Source organism: Mobula hypostoma, chromosome 6 (genome assembly GCF_963921235.1).
Source record: "Mobula hypostoma chromosome 6, sMobHyp1.1, whole genome shotgun sequence".
In the NCBI taxonomy this organism is placed as follows: Eukaryota; Metazoa; Chordata; class Chondrichthyes; order Myliobatiformes; family Myliobatidae; genus Mobula; species Mobula hypostoma.
In genome coordinates, this window is record NC_086102.1 from 116,542,630 (window position 1) to 116,558,539 (window position 15,910).

General features: G+C 45.6%; 1 protein-coding gene across 7 annotated transcripts in view; it reads left to right on the top strand.

Annotated features, from left to right (window-relative positions):
* Positions 1-205: 205 nt before the first annotated feature.
* The window catches only part of si:ch211-45c16.2 (mitogen-activated protein kinase kinase kinase 13), a 204,334-nt gene continuing 188,629 nt past the window's right edge, over positions 206-15,910 (top strand). For 3 of the 7 annotated variants that reach the window (XM_063051544.1, XM_063051542.1, XM_063051538.1), the window contains exon 1: positions 872-982. The gene's annotated coding sequence lies outside the window, so the exon portion shown is untranslated. Of the gene's footprint in view, positions 309-723; positions 805-871; positions 983-1,437; positions 1,454-15,910 lie in introns of those variants that run through there. The other 4 variants (XM_063051540.1, XM_063051543.1, XM_063051541.1 and 1 more) reach the window with 4 other exon arrangements.

Here is a 15,910-nt window from a genome sequence, read left to right on the forward strand (position 1 = left end):
GTGCCCATTAAGCCTATAGTTACTCTGGCACTGTCTTGGCATCACACCCTTCACCTTCACTCAGCATCCCTCGGTAGCTTGGTTTCACGCTAGCCAGGACCCACCCTACCCCTCTGCGCCCTGCTGTTCCCACCCCTCATGAGCTCCTAAGGCTCCGCACGACCAGTAAACCTCTTTCCTCTATAAGCCGCTCATGAGAAGCCAAGCTTTCTGACCGGCCTGCGAGTCACATGCTTTACCGCTTTGCCGCCTGGTTTTGCGGGATAGAAGAGTGCCGAGTGTTTCTGGTGCGATTAAGGGAAAAGAAGGTGAGTTAGCAGCTGCTGGCTAAGGCCTGGGGGTGTCCAGGGCTAATTAGGCTAGAGGGTGGAGGTGTCAGCACTCGGGAAGTAGGCAGGTGTGCACGTAAACACACAGCCGGCACAGGAATGAAATCCGACCCTCGGTAGCCCGGGCCGGCTGTGATTGCACTGATGTTGTGGGGGGAGGGTTGGCTGTGTATGTATACCTGGCGCTTGTTGTGGCAACTGGAGCGCTCGCAGTACAGTGCGGCACGGACTTTCGGACCGTGCACCCCGGACTAGTACCGGTTGCTCCTAGCTGTTCTTGCTCTTCGCCAGCTGATTGAACCCTCGTGGTTAGCAGTTAGCCGGGGTCGGCTGGCCGCCACTGGGGTGGGGTGGGGTGGGGTGGGGTGGGGTGGGGTGGGGTTTGAGGTCCAGTTCCCATTTCGGAATCCGGTCCGGGTTTTTCAGTGACGGCAGTGAGCGGATTCCTGGTTGAGGAGGTGGGTCTGAAGGATCGGTGAGTTGCCCCTGGACCGGGGGCGGGGTGGAGGAGATGGGTGGGTGTGCTTGGGAGGGGAGGGGGTCAGTCCCCGGCGCGGCGGGTTTGAGAGCCGTTGTCGGTATCGGACGGGTTGCGTATCGGGGACGGGTGAGAGTCTCCAGTGTCTAAGATTGGGGGTCGGAGGGATGAGTGGGTGAGTATCCCGATCCCGGGGTCGTGAGGGGGTGGGGGCGATGGGTGAAGGTGAGCGTCCCGGGACTGGAGTCGGGGGTTGGAGTGGGTGAGCTTCCCGGACCGGAGTGGGTGGCTGCCCCACTCCCGGGGCAGGGTGTGGCTCTCTTCCACCCTAATCTCAACCCCGTCTCCTCAACTTCTCGCCCATTTTCTCCCTGACACCCTCCCCACTCCCCTTGTTCTCTCGCACTCTCTACCCGTATTCCCCCCTCCAACACCTCTGTCCTCCCTTCCCTCCCCCCCCCCCACACACCTGCCCTTTCCAAGCCATCCCCAGTTCTACTGGTCTGATCTATTGGCCATTCCCACTCCCACTTGTTGCTGATCACAGACAAGAGAACATCTACAGATACTGTAATTCCAAGCAACACACACACAGTGCTGGAGGAGCTCAGCAGGCCAGACAGCACCCATGGAAAAAGGAGTACAGGTATAACCCACGTTTTAGACCAAGACCCTTTATCAGGACAGGGGTGGGGGGGGGGAAATGAAGGTGGTAGGTGAAACTGGGAGGGGCGATGATAGAGCTAGGAAATTGAAAGAGATACAGGGCTGGAGAAGGGGGAGTCTGATAGGTGGGGGTGGAAGGCCATGGAGGAGAGAAAAGGGGGGAGGCGATGGGCAGATACGGGGGAGAAGGGAGTGAGGAATGGTGAGGGGAGAGGACGTTACCACAAGTTGATGTTCATGCCATCAGGCTGGAGGCTACCCAGGCAGAATATAAGGTGTTGCACCTCCAAGCTGGGTGTGGCCTCATCGCGACAGAAGAGGAGGTCGTGGACTGGCGTGTCATGGCTAGGCCTGTGCTGTATTTGCTCCTAGCAGTGCTGTGTGCAACACTCACAACACGCTGGAGGAACTCAGCAGGTCGGGCAGCATCCGTGGAAACAATCAGTCAACGTTTTGGGCCAGAACCCTTCGTCAGGACTGTAGGGGGAAGGGGCAGATGCCCTATAAAGAAGGTGGGGGGATGATGGGAAGGAGAAGGCTGGTAGGTTCCTGGAGAAAAACCAGTAAAGGGATGGGGCGGGGAAGCAGGGAGGGGATAGGCAGGAAAGGTGAAGAAGGAATGGAGAAAACACAATGAGTAGTAGAAGGAGGCGGAACCATGAGGGAGGTGATAGGCAGCTGGGGGAGGGGGGCAGAGTGAAATAGGGATAGAGAAAGGGAGGGGGGGGGAATTACCGGAAGTAGGAGAATCCTATGTTCATACCAAGGGGCTGGAGACTACCTAGTCGATATATCAGGTATATGCTTCAACAGTAGTTCAGTATGCAGGCGCTAGAGAACAAGATTGCTCTCAGGGAAGACCCAAGTGTTGCTCCATGTGGAGGAACACTGATCCCTGAAGCTAAGAGATTGTGGGGTTCATATATATATATATATATATATATATATATATATACACTGATAACAGGTGAGGTTCCAGGTGACTGGAGGATGTCAAGCGTGGTCTTTTATTCAAGAATGGCAGGAGGGAAAAGCCTGGTAACTACTGGACATCGGTCGTAGAGAAATTATTTGAAAAATTCTGAGGGGGAGAATTAATAATCAATTGGAAGGCAGGGACGAGTCAGAGACGCCATGGCTTTGTGAAAGGCAGATCTTGGCTAACCGGTCAGATTGAATTGTGTGAGGTGGTAACAATGTACCTTGATGGAGCCTGTGCAGTAGGTGTGTTTTTATGCAGTTCGGTAAAGTCTTTGACAAGGTGTCACATGAGAGACTGGACCCATGGATCCCAGGATAAGTTGGTAAATTGCGTTCAAAATTGGTTTAGCAAGAGGAGATGGGAGATGGTCAGCTGTTATTTTTGTGATTGGACGCCTGTGACTAATGGTGTTTCACAGGGCTGGTGATGGCACCCTTGCTGTTTGTAAAGCAAAAAAAAAGCATGAATGATGTGGATGTAGGAGGCGTGATCATTACATTCACAGCACGAAGATTGAAATTGTTGATAAAAGTGGAAGGTAGTGGAGAGTGATATTAAGGAAATGGGCTGAGAAGTGGCAGATGCAGTTTAATCCAGGTGAACATGAAGTGATGTATTTTTGCAATACCAATGAGGCCAGGACATAAACTATGTATGGTAAGGTCTTGGGGAGCATTGAGGAAGTCCAGAAATCCCTGAGCTTGACGGTACAGTTAGATAAACTGGTTGAGGAGGCGCGGAGGGCATTCTGACTGGGATGCAGGTGCCAATGCACAGGATCTAAAGAAGCTGCAGAGGATTGTAAACTCAGTGAGCTCCACCATGGGCACTAGGCTTCCCAGCACCAAGGGCATCATCAAAAGGCGATGCATAAGAAGGCGGCATCCATCATTAAGGACCCTCACCATCCAGGGCATGGCCTCTTCTCATTACACCCATCAGGGAGAGGGTACAGGAACCTGAAGACATACATTCAATATTTCGGGACTGCTTCTTCACTTCTGCCATCAGAGTTATGAACTGACAATGGACCCATAAATACTAGCTCTCTTTTTGCACTAATTTATTTTTGTATATTTCTTATTTTAAATTGTATATTTTTAAATTTATGGCACAGTACTTCTACTGCAAAGCAACAAGTATCATGACATATGTCAATAATATTATAGCTTCTCATTCTGATACTGATTTGGGACACTGGCCCTCATTAGACAGGGTATTGAATATGAGAACAGGGAGGTTATGTCCTAACTTTATAAAACATTAGTCAGATCTCAGCTGGAGTTCCATATGCAGCTTTGTGATAACTAAAGAGAGGGCATAGAGGAGTTCCTGCAGGATGTTGACTGAACTCCTGAGTTCCTCCAGCACCGCATGTGTTGCTATCTGTGAAACCAAGGTCTGCTCCCAGGCCACCACAGCAGCATAAAACTTTTTCTTGGGAATCACTCTGGACATTGAGGAAGAAATTCAACTCCACCTTCAATGCACCAAAAAAGAGTTAAAAATACACGTGGATTAAGATGTTAACTGTCCTGTGCTATCACCAGTGGGATCATCCGTTGATCTGCCACCTGTCTTCAGGTGTTTCGGCCCGCTTATGATCAAGACTCCCTCGAGGTGGTGGGCCAGCAGTGCTAAAGCACCACCTCCCACTGGTGAGCTTAAAAACTTGGCATTTAGAAACTACCTTTGGAAGTCTGAGTAACGATTGAGATATTTGACCTGACATGAACCCATGGCCTATGGGGCAGCACTGATCTTGCCCTCTGGTATTATTCAGAGATCTGGACTGTTTTCCAGACAGATTGTTCCATACACAATTACATCAAGATAGCACAAAAGGAAAATAAATAATGGAATGCAAAATAAATGTTACAGTTGCAGAGAAAGAGCTGTTAGGCAATAGGGTGCAAGGTTATTATGATGTAGACTGAGATCAGGAGTTCTTTATTGTACAAGAGGTCGTTCAGAGAGTCTTCTGACAGTCAGAAATTGTCATTGAGCCTGGAGTAACATATTCTCAAGCTTTTGTATCTTCTGCACATTGGAAGTTGGGAGAAGAATGAATGAACGGGGTGGGAGGGCTCCTTGATGGTGTTGACTGTTTCCCAGAAGTATGATTGTATGGCAATACATTTACTTTGAACTCTGAGGCAGTGCGAAGTTCAGACAGTCAGTGGAGGAGAGGCTGGTTTTTGGGATGGAATAAGTTTCATCTTCAACTCTTCAATTTCTTGTGGTCCTGCTTTACCAGGCGGTGTGCATCTGGATAAGATGCTTTCTGTGGTGCATCTGTAAAAATTGGTGAGGATCCTTGGAGATGTGCCAAATTTTTTTTAATCTTCTGAGGAAGTAAAGGCATTGATGTACTTTCGTACTGTCTTCGTGGCTGGACTAGAACAAGTTATTGTGATATTTGCACCTAGGAATTTGAAATGCTCAACCATCTCCAGTTCAGCACTGTTGATATAGACAGGGGCATGTACTCCGCCCCACTTCCTGAACATTCAAGGATGTAACAATACCAAGATAAGGTGGGAGGGATAGGTCATGTTGTGAAGACAGCAAGTCTGCAAAAGGACCTGGACAGGTAGGGAGAGGGGGCAAAGTAGTGGCAGATGGGATATAGCACAGGGAAGTGTATGGTTATGCACTTTGGTAGGAAGAATAAAGGTATAGATTATTTCCTGGGGAAATTAGAGGTGGAAAACTTTGGAGACCTAGTTCAGGATTCCCTCAAGGTTAGCTTGCAGGGATTGAGTCATTAGTAAAGAAGGCAAATGTAATATTAGCATTAGTTTTGAGGGGAGTAGTACATCAACGTGAGGTTTGCTCTCAGGCTTTATAAGGCACTTGTCAGATCACATTTGGAATACAGTGAGCAATTTTGGACCCTGTATCTAAGGAAGTATGTGCTTCCCCTTGTGTAAGTCCAGAGGAGGTTCATAAGAATGTTCCAGGAATAAAAGGCTTGACGTATGAGGGGCATTTGTCTCTGGGCCTGTACTCGATGGAATTCAGGAGGATGGGGGTGCTGTCATTGAAACTTACTGGATACTGAAGGCCTGGATAGCTTGGACATAGAGATAGCTTCCATTAAGTAAGAGTGTCTACGTTCAAGGCCACAGCCCCAGAATAAAGGAACATACCTTTAAAACTGCGATGAGGAATTTCTTTAGCTTGAGGGTGGTGAATCTGTGGATTTCATTGTCACAGAGAGCGATGGAGGTTCTTGACTGGCATGGGGAGAAGGCAGAAGAATGGGGTTGAAAACTCAGCTATATTGAATGGTGGAGCAGACTTGATGGATTGAATGGCCTAATTCTGCTCTTACATCTCATGGTCTTGTGGTGCTGCTGTTTACTGTAGAGAGAGGGATGTCTTGATGCTTGTGAAAGAGAGAGGCAAAGCAACAGATGGAAAAAGATATGGAAAGTGGGACAAAGCAATAGATAGAGAGAGGCAGAAAGAGTGATAAGTGGATATGGAATATATCCCAAGAGTTGCTCTCACTACAGAGTGCCTTTGAGATTGTCTAACGAATTCACAGTGTGAACAGACATGCAGGCAACAACATGTGCATGCATCAAGCAGAGCCATTTCTGACCAAGGATAGTTCTAAACACGTTCACTGAACAACAGCGCCAACTCTACTCCAGGAGGCTGCCCCGCCTCCTGCAACAACACAGTCTGCTGGAGGACCTCAATAGGTCAAACAGCATTTGTGGATGCAGGGGGAGGGGGGTGGGGAGTGGAATTGTTAATGTTTCGGGTCAAAACAATAACTCTTTTCTTCCCACTGACGTTGCTTGGCCTGCTGAGTTGTTCCCGCAGACTGTTTGCTGCTCCAGATTTCGGCATCTGCAGTCTCTTGTGTCTTCCTGATCTCAAATTTTAGAGTAAATTTATTATCAAAGTACTGTACTTGTATATCACCATATACTACCTTGATGTTCATTATCTTGCAGGCATTCACAGTAAAGCAGAAAAGTAAAATAGAATCAATGGAAAACCTTGATAATAAATTTACTTTGAGGTATCTTTGCTGTTTAATTTCATAAAGTTTGTGAACAGAGTAGCTTAAAACTGGGGGTCATTGTTAGAAACAACTCAGGACAAAGCACATTGAGAACTCAAGTCATCTGTAGTGCATTGGATAGTGATATGTGTTCCTCTTCAATCCACCCAAGTGATTATTGACCAGTACCTTATAAAGATCTATGTTTTCTCTGTGACCATGCCAGTGAAGAAATCTCTTGGGAGTTCTTCCTACAACTTTGTTCACTAATGGTTCCAAGCCATTTGCCACAGAAGGTCTGGGAATAAAGTTTCCTCCTCTTATTTTTGTTATTCCTGTGAAAGGGGAGCAACTTCTTCACCCAGAGGATGGTCAATATATGGAATGAGCTGCCAGAGAAAGTGGGTGTGGCGGGTACATTAACAGCTTTTAATAGGTGCTTGGGTAGGCACATGGATGGGAAAGATTTAAAAGGGTATGGGCAAATTGCAGGAAAATAGGATTATTTTAGATCACTAGGAACAGGAAAAGAGCATCCATGGGATTGTGGGATTATTTTAGAAAGGGAAATTTAGAGGGATATGGACCAAGTGTGGGTAAATGGGACCACCTTAGATGGGAGTTTCTGTTGGCATGGACCAGTTGGGCATCTTTCCATGCTGTTCGACTCTATGGCTCTCCAACAACGCTTCGAGGTATAACTGAGGGATTGAGATAGTAAACATTCTTCCAAGTCTCAGGCAGATACCCTATGCTCTTCACTACAGCATGTTTCTGGTGCTCTGGTGTTTTACATGGCTGTACTTACCAGAGAAAGTGCATTGGCATTCTGCCATAGTAACAACTTGCACGTCAGTGCACTGGCTGTGAATCAGAACCTCCGAAGACTGCCTGATTTCTGCGGTTACTGTTTGAGGGTTGAGTGATGTACAGGCTAGATTCCCTTAATAGAGAGTACCTGTGCGTGACTTTGCTTAACATGGGGAGGCTGATGCCAGGGCAGCCACAACACTGTCCTTGACAAACCGAGGTCAGGGTCCAAGGGCATGGAGCGCAGGATGACTGGATATTTCACTGCTGCAGCCATTCTCCGCCTTCGTTCTGTCGTGATGTGTTATCATCTTCTGCCTGCCCTGTAGTTGAGGACCTGGTTGGATCGCTCTTGGGCTGGAACCTTCTGCTTGACCTTCCTCCTGTGGGTGACCTGCCAGGAGCCAAGGGCCAAAGGGCGTAACTCTCGGGATCGCAGGAACGCATGAACCTCTCCACCACGACAAGGCGACGGTCCTTGGAGAAGGAATATAGTCCAACCCCGTTTGTCACTGAATGAATTTCTTAACACAAAATCTCCTCTCCATTGTCATTTGGAATTGTCACGGTTGTTGTTTATCCCTGTCTTGGAAAGTGACCTGTCCCTAGGCAAGTGAAACACTGAAAATGACTACGAGTATAAGCAACAGACTGAACCGATCTCTCCTGCACTGTCTGGTCTTGGCTGCAGCTGTTCTACTGTAGATCGCAGCTTTATTTGAGAGAAACTTTGTTTGATGGTACACACCTTAATGTTATGGTTGCCTTCTAATGATGTGTTCAGTAATGTCTGGGAAATCTTGTCATGTAGGCTAGCGGAGAGGTGCGTAGCTGGTAGAGTTTTGTCTCTCTGTTGTGGACATCTGTCTTCCCTTCCCCTTAGTTTCCTCCCAATCTTGATGACTGGTGGGTTTGTAGCCTAAATGGTCTCTGTAAATCTCGGGGAGGGGGTGTTGTGGGGAAGTGGGGAGAATAAAACTTCTGTGTAGAATTAGTGTTGGTAATGTCTGACGGTCAGGCAGATTCTGGACTGTAGAGACTGTTTCAGTGCTGTGTAACACTATGGTATACTTCTATAGCTGACAAGACACGAGGTACTGATGTACTACCTCGTAGAAGAAGTGCATTCAGAGTCAAAACTCAAAGTCAAATTCATTGTCGTAAGCACGTGCAATGAAAATCTTACTTGCAGACACATGGCATCATAAGAAAAACATAGATGAAACATAAATTATACAAGGAAGCACACAATTAGAACAAAAAGCAAATTGTTCATGATGGTGGTGTTGTACTGTGATAGTGATTAGGGTTGTGCACCTTGGTTCAAGAACAGAATAGTTGAATGGAAGTAGTGGTTCTTGAACCTGGTCATAATAGACTTCAGACTTCTGTACCTTTTGCCCGATGGTAGCTGTGGAAAGATGGCATGGTCCAGATAGTGGGGATCTTTATGATAGATGTTGCCATCTTGAGGCAACGGTTCCTGTAGATAGTACTGAGGGTGTGGAAGGATATACCCATGAAGTATTGGGTCGAATCCACTATACTCTGCAGCTTCTTGTATTCCTGTACGTTCAAGTTGCCGTACCAGACCATTATGCAAACAGTGAGAATACTTTCAACAGTGCATCTGTAGAAGTTTGTCAGAACATTCAGTGGCATGTTTTCAGTAATAGCATCTGCAAAGTGATATAGTTTCATTCCTTGGAAAATAAACGCCAAAGTGGGCAAGAAAGATCTGGAGGTGTCGATGAGAAATCACTAAAAGCCGTGACAAGATTGATGTCATGGAAACACAATAAGTAGTGGGCATCCTTTGCGTAATATAAACAAAACAGTGAGGTTAAACTTGAAGAGATGTTTGCCAGGAAACACTTGGAGTCCTGCCACCATTCTAGGCTCCGTTACATAATATGGACTAGGAAGGATGAGAGAAAATGCAAGACAGTGAAACAAGAGTGATGCTTGGACTGGGAGGGTCTAGCCTTCAGGGAAGCCTGAACCCGTGAGAGCACTTAACTCTGGAAAAGGTGGGATTGAAGGAGGACATGAAGGGGGTTTAATATTATGTAATGGATTTGTAGGGAAGGCAAAGAAATGAAAGATGTTCCTTTCACAGGTGTGAACCAGTCAAGCATGGATGAATATATATAGTGGTACTTGGAGACACTAGGAACAGGAAAAGAACATCCATGCACTTCAGAAGAAACCTGATAAGAGATGAGGAGCAATGAACAAAATAATGTATAGCCAAAGTTTAGAAGAACGGTGAGGGTGGGGGGAGAATCTCATTGAAACCTATGGAATATTGAAGTCCCCAGATAGAGCGGAAGTGCAGAGGATGTTTCCTATAGTGGGGGTGCGAGAGGTGTAGGACCAGAGGGCACAGCCTCAGAGTAAAAGGATGTCCCTTTAGTCCAGAGATGAGGAAGAACCTTTTTAGCCAGAGGTAGTGAATCTGTGGAATTTATTGACAGACAGCTGAGGAGGCCAAGTCACCAGCTATATTTAAAGTGGAGGTTGATTTATTCTTGATTAGTCGGGGTGTCAAAGGTTATGGGAAGAAGGCAGTTGAGAGGGATAATAAATCAGCCATGATGGAATGTTAGAGAAGACTCAATGGGCTGAATGGCCTAATTCTGTTCCTATGTCTTATGACGAATTAATCTGCTAACCATGCATCGTTAGATCATGGGAGGAAATGGCAGCAGTCAGAGGCAGCCCAAGCAGTCCGGGAGAAAACTTATGAACTCCCTGCAGGCAGTGACGGGGATTGAACCTGGGGCACGACCACTTTATTAATGTTATGCTAACCGCTACATTACTGTGCCACCCCATTTTTAGCTTCTGATGACATCTGTGTCAATTATTCTCTCTCCATATCCCTATTACAGCATCTGCCTCAGCCGATCCGCTGTTGAAACTCTTCTCCATGCATTTGCTTCCTCCCTTCCCTCCCTTCCTTTTATTCTTCTCACTGCTACCATCAAGGAAGAGGTACAGGAGCCTGAAGACACACCCTGAACATTCCAGAAACAGCTTCTTCCATTGTGCCATCGGATTTCTGAATGAACACTGCCTCACTATTTTTTCTTTTTTTTGCACTTATTATTATAAGAAAACAACTAATTTCACAACATATGCCAGTGATATTAAACCTGATTCTATTTGTGTTCTGCGATAGAAAAGAATACTAGTGATGATGTGTTTCATAATAGAGTTAAATCCTGGGGTTCTGTGTTCTATTATAGAGAAATCCTGTTTAACTTTTGTTCTATAACAGAATGAAATCTTGATGACTGGTGAGGATACATTCCAGAATAGAGTTTCATAATCCCTGTGGTGATGTGTTGCATAATAGAATGAACTCTTAGTGACAATGTTCTCTGTAATAGAATGGTGATCCTGGTAACAATGTGTTCTGTAACAGAATGAGATGCCAGAGTGGTGCATTCTGTAGTACAGTATAATGATGTCCTGGTGAGAATGAGTTCAATTTCAGATTGAAATCCAAGTCATGATGTTTCATGATACCAATCATCATAGAGGGATCAAAAGTGGAGAGAGTGAGCAGTTTCAAGTTCCTGAGTGTCAAGATCTTTGAGGACCTAACCTGGTCCCAACATATCGATGCAGTTATAAAGAAGACAAGACAGTGACTATACTTCATTAGGAGTTTGAAGAGATTTGGTGTGTCAACAAAAACACTCAAAAACTTCTATAGATGTACCATGGAGAGCATTCTGACAGGCTGTATCACTGTTTGATATGGGGGGTGGGGGGCTACTGCACAGGATTGAAAGAAGCTGCAGAGGGTTGTAAATCTGGTCAGTTCCATCTTGGACACTAGCCTACAAAGTACCCATGATATCTTCAAAGAGCAGTGTCTCAGAAAGGCAGTGTCCATTATTAAGAACCCCCATCACCCAGGGCATGCCCTATTCTCACTGTTACCATCAGGTAGGAGGTACAGTATCCTGAAAGCACATACTCAGTGATTCATGAACAGCTTCTTCCACTCTACCATCTGATTCCTAAATGGACATTGAACCGATGAACACTACCTCACTTCTTTTAATATATACTATTTCTGTTTTTGCACAATTTTGAATCTACTCAATATATTTATAGAGTAATAATTAATTTATTTACTTTTACTTTTACTCTTCTATATTATGTATTGCATTGAACTGCTGCTACCAAGTTAACAAATTTCACAACACATGCGGGTGATGATAATTCTGATTCTAGAACAGATTCCTTGTGAAGGTATCACACACAAAATGCTGTAGGAACTTAGCAAGTCAGGCAGCACCTGTGGAGGGGAAGAAAAAAATAAATGTTTCAGAACGAGGCCCTTCATCAGGTCTGGAAAGGAAGGGGGCAGAAGCCAGAATTCTGCAGAACACGTCATCCTGGCATCTCATTCTATGGAACACTTGGTCACCAGGATCTCATTTAAGACTAGAGTAAAATATTAGTTATGTAGTTGATAATAGCCATTGAAAGTATATTTAACTGTTCATTATTTTCTCTAAGTTTGTAAAGTGTGAGGGGTGATTTTTAGAAGGCTTTTGTATCTTTTCAGTTACAGCTTAGTTTAGTCAGTCACAGCATTTGGGGGCTCATCTGGGATACATTCAGGACTCATTACACGTCCAACTATCTTAACAGTCAGAGGGGAAAAATATGCATTGTTACATACAAAGCCCTGGGTCTGCGGCTCTGCAAGTCCACTGGGGAATTTGGAGGCTTGATGTCTGTGAGTTTGCTGGAGGGTTGGAGGCACCTTGTCCTGGAGTTGGAGGACTGTCAATGTGTGTGAGTAGGTGGGAAGGAGAAAAAGGTCTGTTTTGCTGTTGTTTCATTGCTGTTCTGTTGGTTTTGCTATGTTGATGCCGTAATGTGTGCCAATATTTGCGGGCTGCCCCCAACCCATCCTTAGGTTGTACATGTGATAAATTATTCTGAATCTGATGAGTAGATGATGTGTTCTATGGTAGAATGAAAATGCTGTGTTGCCCAGTGAAAATCTATTGGTGTGCTTTATAACGGAATATAATTCTGGTATTGATGTGTTCTTCAGTAGAATGAAACCAGATAATGCTATGTTCCGTAATGGAATTAAATAGTGTTGATGACATTTGTATAACAAAAGGAAAACCTAGAGATGAGGTGTTTTGCAAAAGAATGGTTTCCTGTTGACCATACTACAATGAAATCTTGACAATGATTGGTTCTAGAACAGAACCGAAGCCCAGCGCCAGCGTGTTCTAGAACAGAATGAAAACCCACGAGTGATGTGTGCCACAATCAAGGTCCTGATGTTATGTCCTATAATTGAATTAAATCCAGCTGTTGATACACTCATGGATGGTGTAGCAGTTAGCGTAACGCTATTACAGCCCAGCAACACGGGTTCAATTCCCGCACTATCTGTACTGAGTTTGTACGTTCTCTCTGTGGCAGCGCGTGCTTCGTCTGGGCACTGCGTTTTCCCCCCAATTCAAGGGCGTATGGATTAAATGGGTGGTTTGGGCTGGAAGGGCCTATTACCATGCTGGATCTCTAAATCTCTCACTAAAAAATCTAAATAAATGATTGGAATTAAGTTCAAGGGATGCTGTGGTCTATCATATCATGTTGTCCTGCCTTAGTGAGATGTATTCCATAAGAGGACAAAATCCTCTAAACACTGTGTTTAATCAAATAAATACCACGGTGCCCTAGTCTATAGCAGAATGGTGATGACGTGTCCTCCAGTAAAATGAAAGATAGTTTATATCATATGTTGACGCGTTCTACAATGGAATGATCTGGTGATAATTGTTCTATATAAGAATGAAATTGCCTCGATGACGTGATGTACAGTGGAGTGAAATACTGGTGAGAATATACACTTAATAAAGTGGCTACTCAGTGTATGTTTGTGGCCTTCTGCTGCTGCAGCCCACCCACTTCCAGATTTGACGTGTATTCAGTGATGCTCTTCTGCACACCGCTGTCATAACATGTGGCTATTTGAGTTACTGTGGCCTTCCTGTCAGCTTGAAGCAACCTGGCCATTCTGCTCTGAACTCATTAACAAGACAATCTCGCCCATAAAACTGCCACTCACTTTTTTTTTGGGGAGGGGGGTTTGCTCCATTCTCTGTAAACTCTTAGAGACCATTGTGCATGATCAGTTTCTGAGATACTACAACTATCCTGTCTGGCGCCAATGATCATTCATTCTACGGTCAAAGTCACTCAGATCAAATTTCTTCTCCATTCTGATGTTTGGTCTGAGCAACAACTGAATCTCTTGACCGTGTCTGTACGCAATTATGCATGAGTTGCTGCCACATGATTGGCTGATTAGCAGCAGTTTTTTTCTGGGAACTTTGACCGGTGACCAATCGGAGAGATTAGAAGCTTGAATGGACGTACTTCACACAGGATCGTGGATTGGCTATTAAAGGCAGTGTATTTGGAGCTTTGAGCAGCGGCCAATTGGCGTTTGGGATTGATTAGCAAGAGCAAATTAAAGTAAGGTAGGGGCAAGTAGAGCAGCCATCGTCACAGTGGCCAGTCAGAATAGAGATTTGGAGGCTTTAGCTCTAGAGGCTTCAGTGAGGAGAAGCTTCAGTCAGAAAAGGCAAACACAAAAAGCAGTAGGTACAGGTAACTTTTCCCCACCTCCTTTACATTTGCTCAGTTAACACAGCAGAGATGCCAGGCAGGTTAGTGGAATGTTCTTCATGCAGGATATGGGAAGGCAGGGAGACCTGCAATGTTCCTGAAGACTACAACTGTGAGAAGTGCGTGGACCTGCAGCTTCTAACTATCCACTCTGGAATTGGAACTCGAACTCTGGATCAATCAGGATGCAGAAGGGGTGATGGGACATAGGTAGTTGCGTTTGAAGGTGCAGACATAGGAAACTGGGTGACAGGAAGGGGAAAATGGTTAAGGAGCCAGTGCAGAGCACCTCTGTGGCCATCCCCCTCAACAACAGATATATCACTTTGGATATTGTTGTGTGGGGAGGTGGGGTGGTAGATGACCTAGCAGAGGAAAGTCACAGCAGTCAGGTCTCTGGCACTGAGTCTGCCTCTGTGACTCGGAAGGAAAGGGGAGGGCAGGGAGAAGAGGTGAGCTGTGGTGATATGGGATTCATTAGGTAGGGGAAAAGAAAGGAGGTTCTATGGACGAGGACGAGACTCCTAGATGGTAGGTTGTCTCCCAGGTGCCAGGGTCTGGGACATCTTGGACTGAGTCCTCAGCTTTCTTAATTGGGAGGGTGAACAGCCAGAGATTGTGGTCCATGTAGGTACCAATGACGTAGGTAGAACTGGTGACGAGGTTCTGCAAAGGGAGTTCGGGGTGTTGGGTGCTAAGTTAAAGGGCAGGACCTCCAAGGTTCTGATCTCAGGGCTGCTACCCGTGCTGCGTGCTAGTGAGGTAAGGAGTTGGTGTAGGAGGGAGGATATAAGATTTTTGGATCATCGGGCTCTCTTGTAGGTAAGGTGGGACCTGTACATAACAGACAATTTATACCTGATCTGGAAGGGGACTAATATCCTAGTGGAAAGGTTTGCTAATGCTGCACAGTGGAGTTTAAACTAGAGTTGTGGGGGGGGGGGGGAACCAGGGTACCAGAACAGTTAGGGGAGAGGTTGTGGAGACAGATGTTGGTAAGACCTCAGACAAAGTCAAAAGGTTGATCATGGAGCAACTAGTGTCCTGAGCTGTGTATATTTCAATGCAAGAAGTAACGTAGGAAAGGCGGATGAGCTCAGGGAATGGATCAATACCTGGAATTAGGACATTGTGGCCATTACTGAAACTTGATTGCAGGAGGGGTCGGACTGGCAGGTCAATATTCCAGGATTCTGTTGTTTTAGGCACGACAGAGCGAGAGGGATTAAAGGAGGAGGGGTGGTGTTACTAGTCAGGGAAAATGTCATGACAGTGCTCCATCAGGACAGGCTGGAGAACTCAACTAGTGAGGCATTATGGTAGAACTGAGGACTAGGAAAGGTATGACCATGTTAATGGGGCGATATTACAGACCACCCAACAGGCCGAGGGATTCAGAGGAACAAATTTGCAGAGAGTTCACAGACTTTGTAAGGAACATACAGTTGTTATGGTAAGTGATTTTAACTTTCCACATATTGACTGGGATTCCCATACTGTAAAAGGACTAGATGGGATAGTTCGTCAGATGATTCAGGTATGTTTCCTTCATCAGTACGTAGAAGTCCCAATGAGTGTGTGCAATATTGGATCTGCTATTAAGGAATGAGACAGGACAGGTGACAGGGGTTTGTGTAGGGGAAATCTTTGCATCTAGTGACCACAATGCCATTAGTTTTAAAGTAAATATGCAAAAAAATAGGTTTTGTCTATGGGTTGAGATTTTAAATTGGGGACAGGCCAATTTTGGAGGTATCAGAAATGATCTGGCAAGTGTGGATTTGGGACAGGCTGTTTTCTGGTAAGGGTGGACTTGGTAAGTGGGAAGCCTTCAAAAGTGAAATTTTCAGAGTACCTAGTAGGAGGAGTCTGCACTGAAGTGGAAGAACAGGAAGACCATCAGTGGGGAGACATGAAGGGGACCTAACCACTGAATGGTGTAC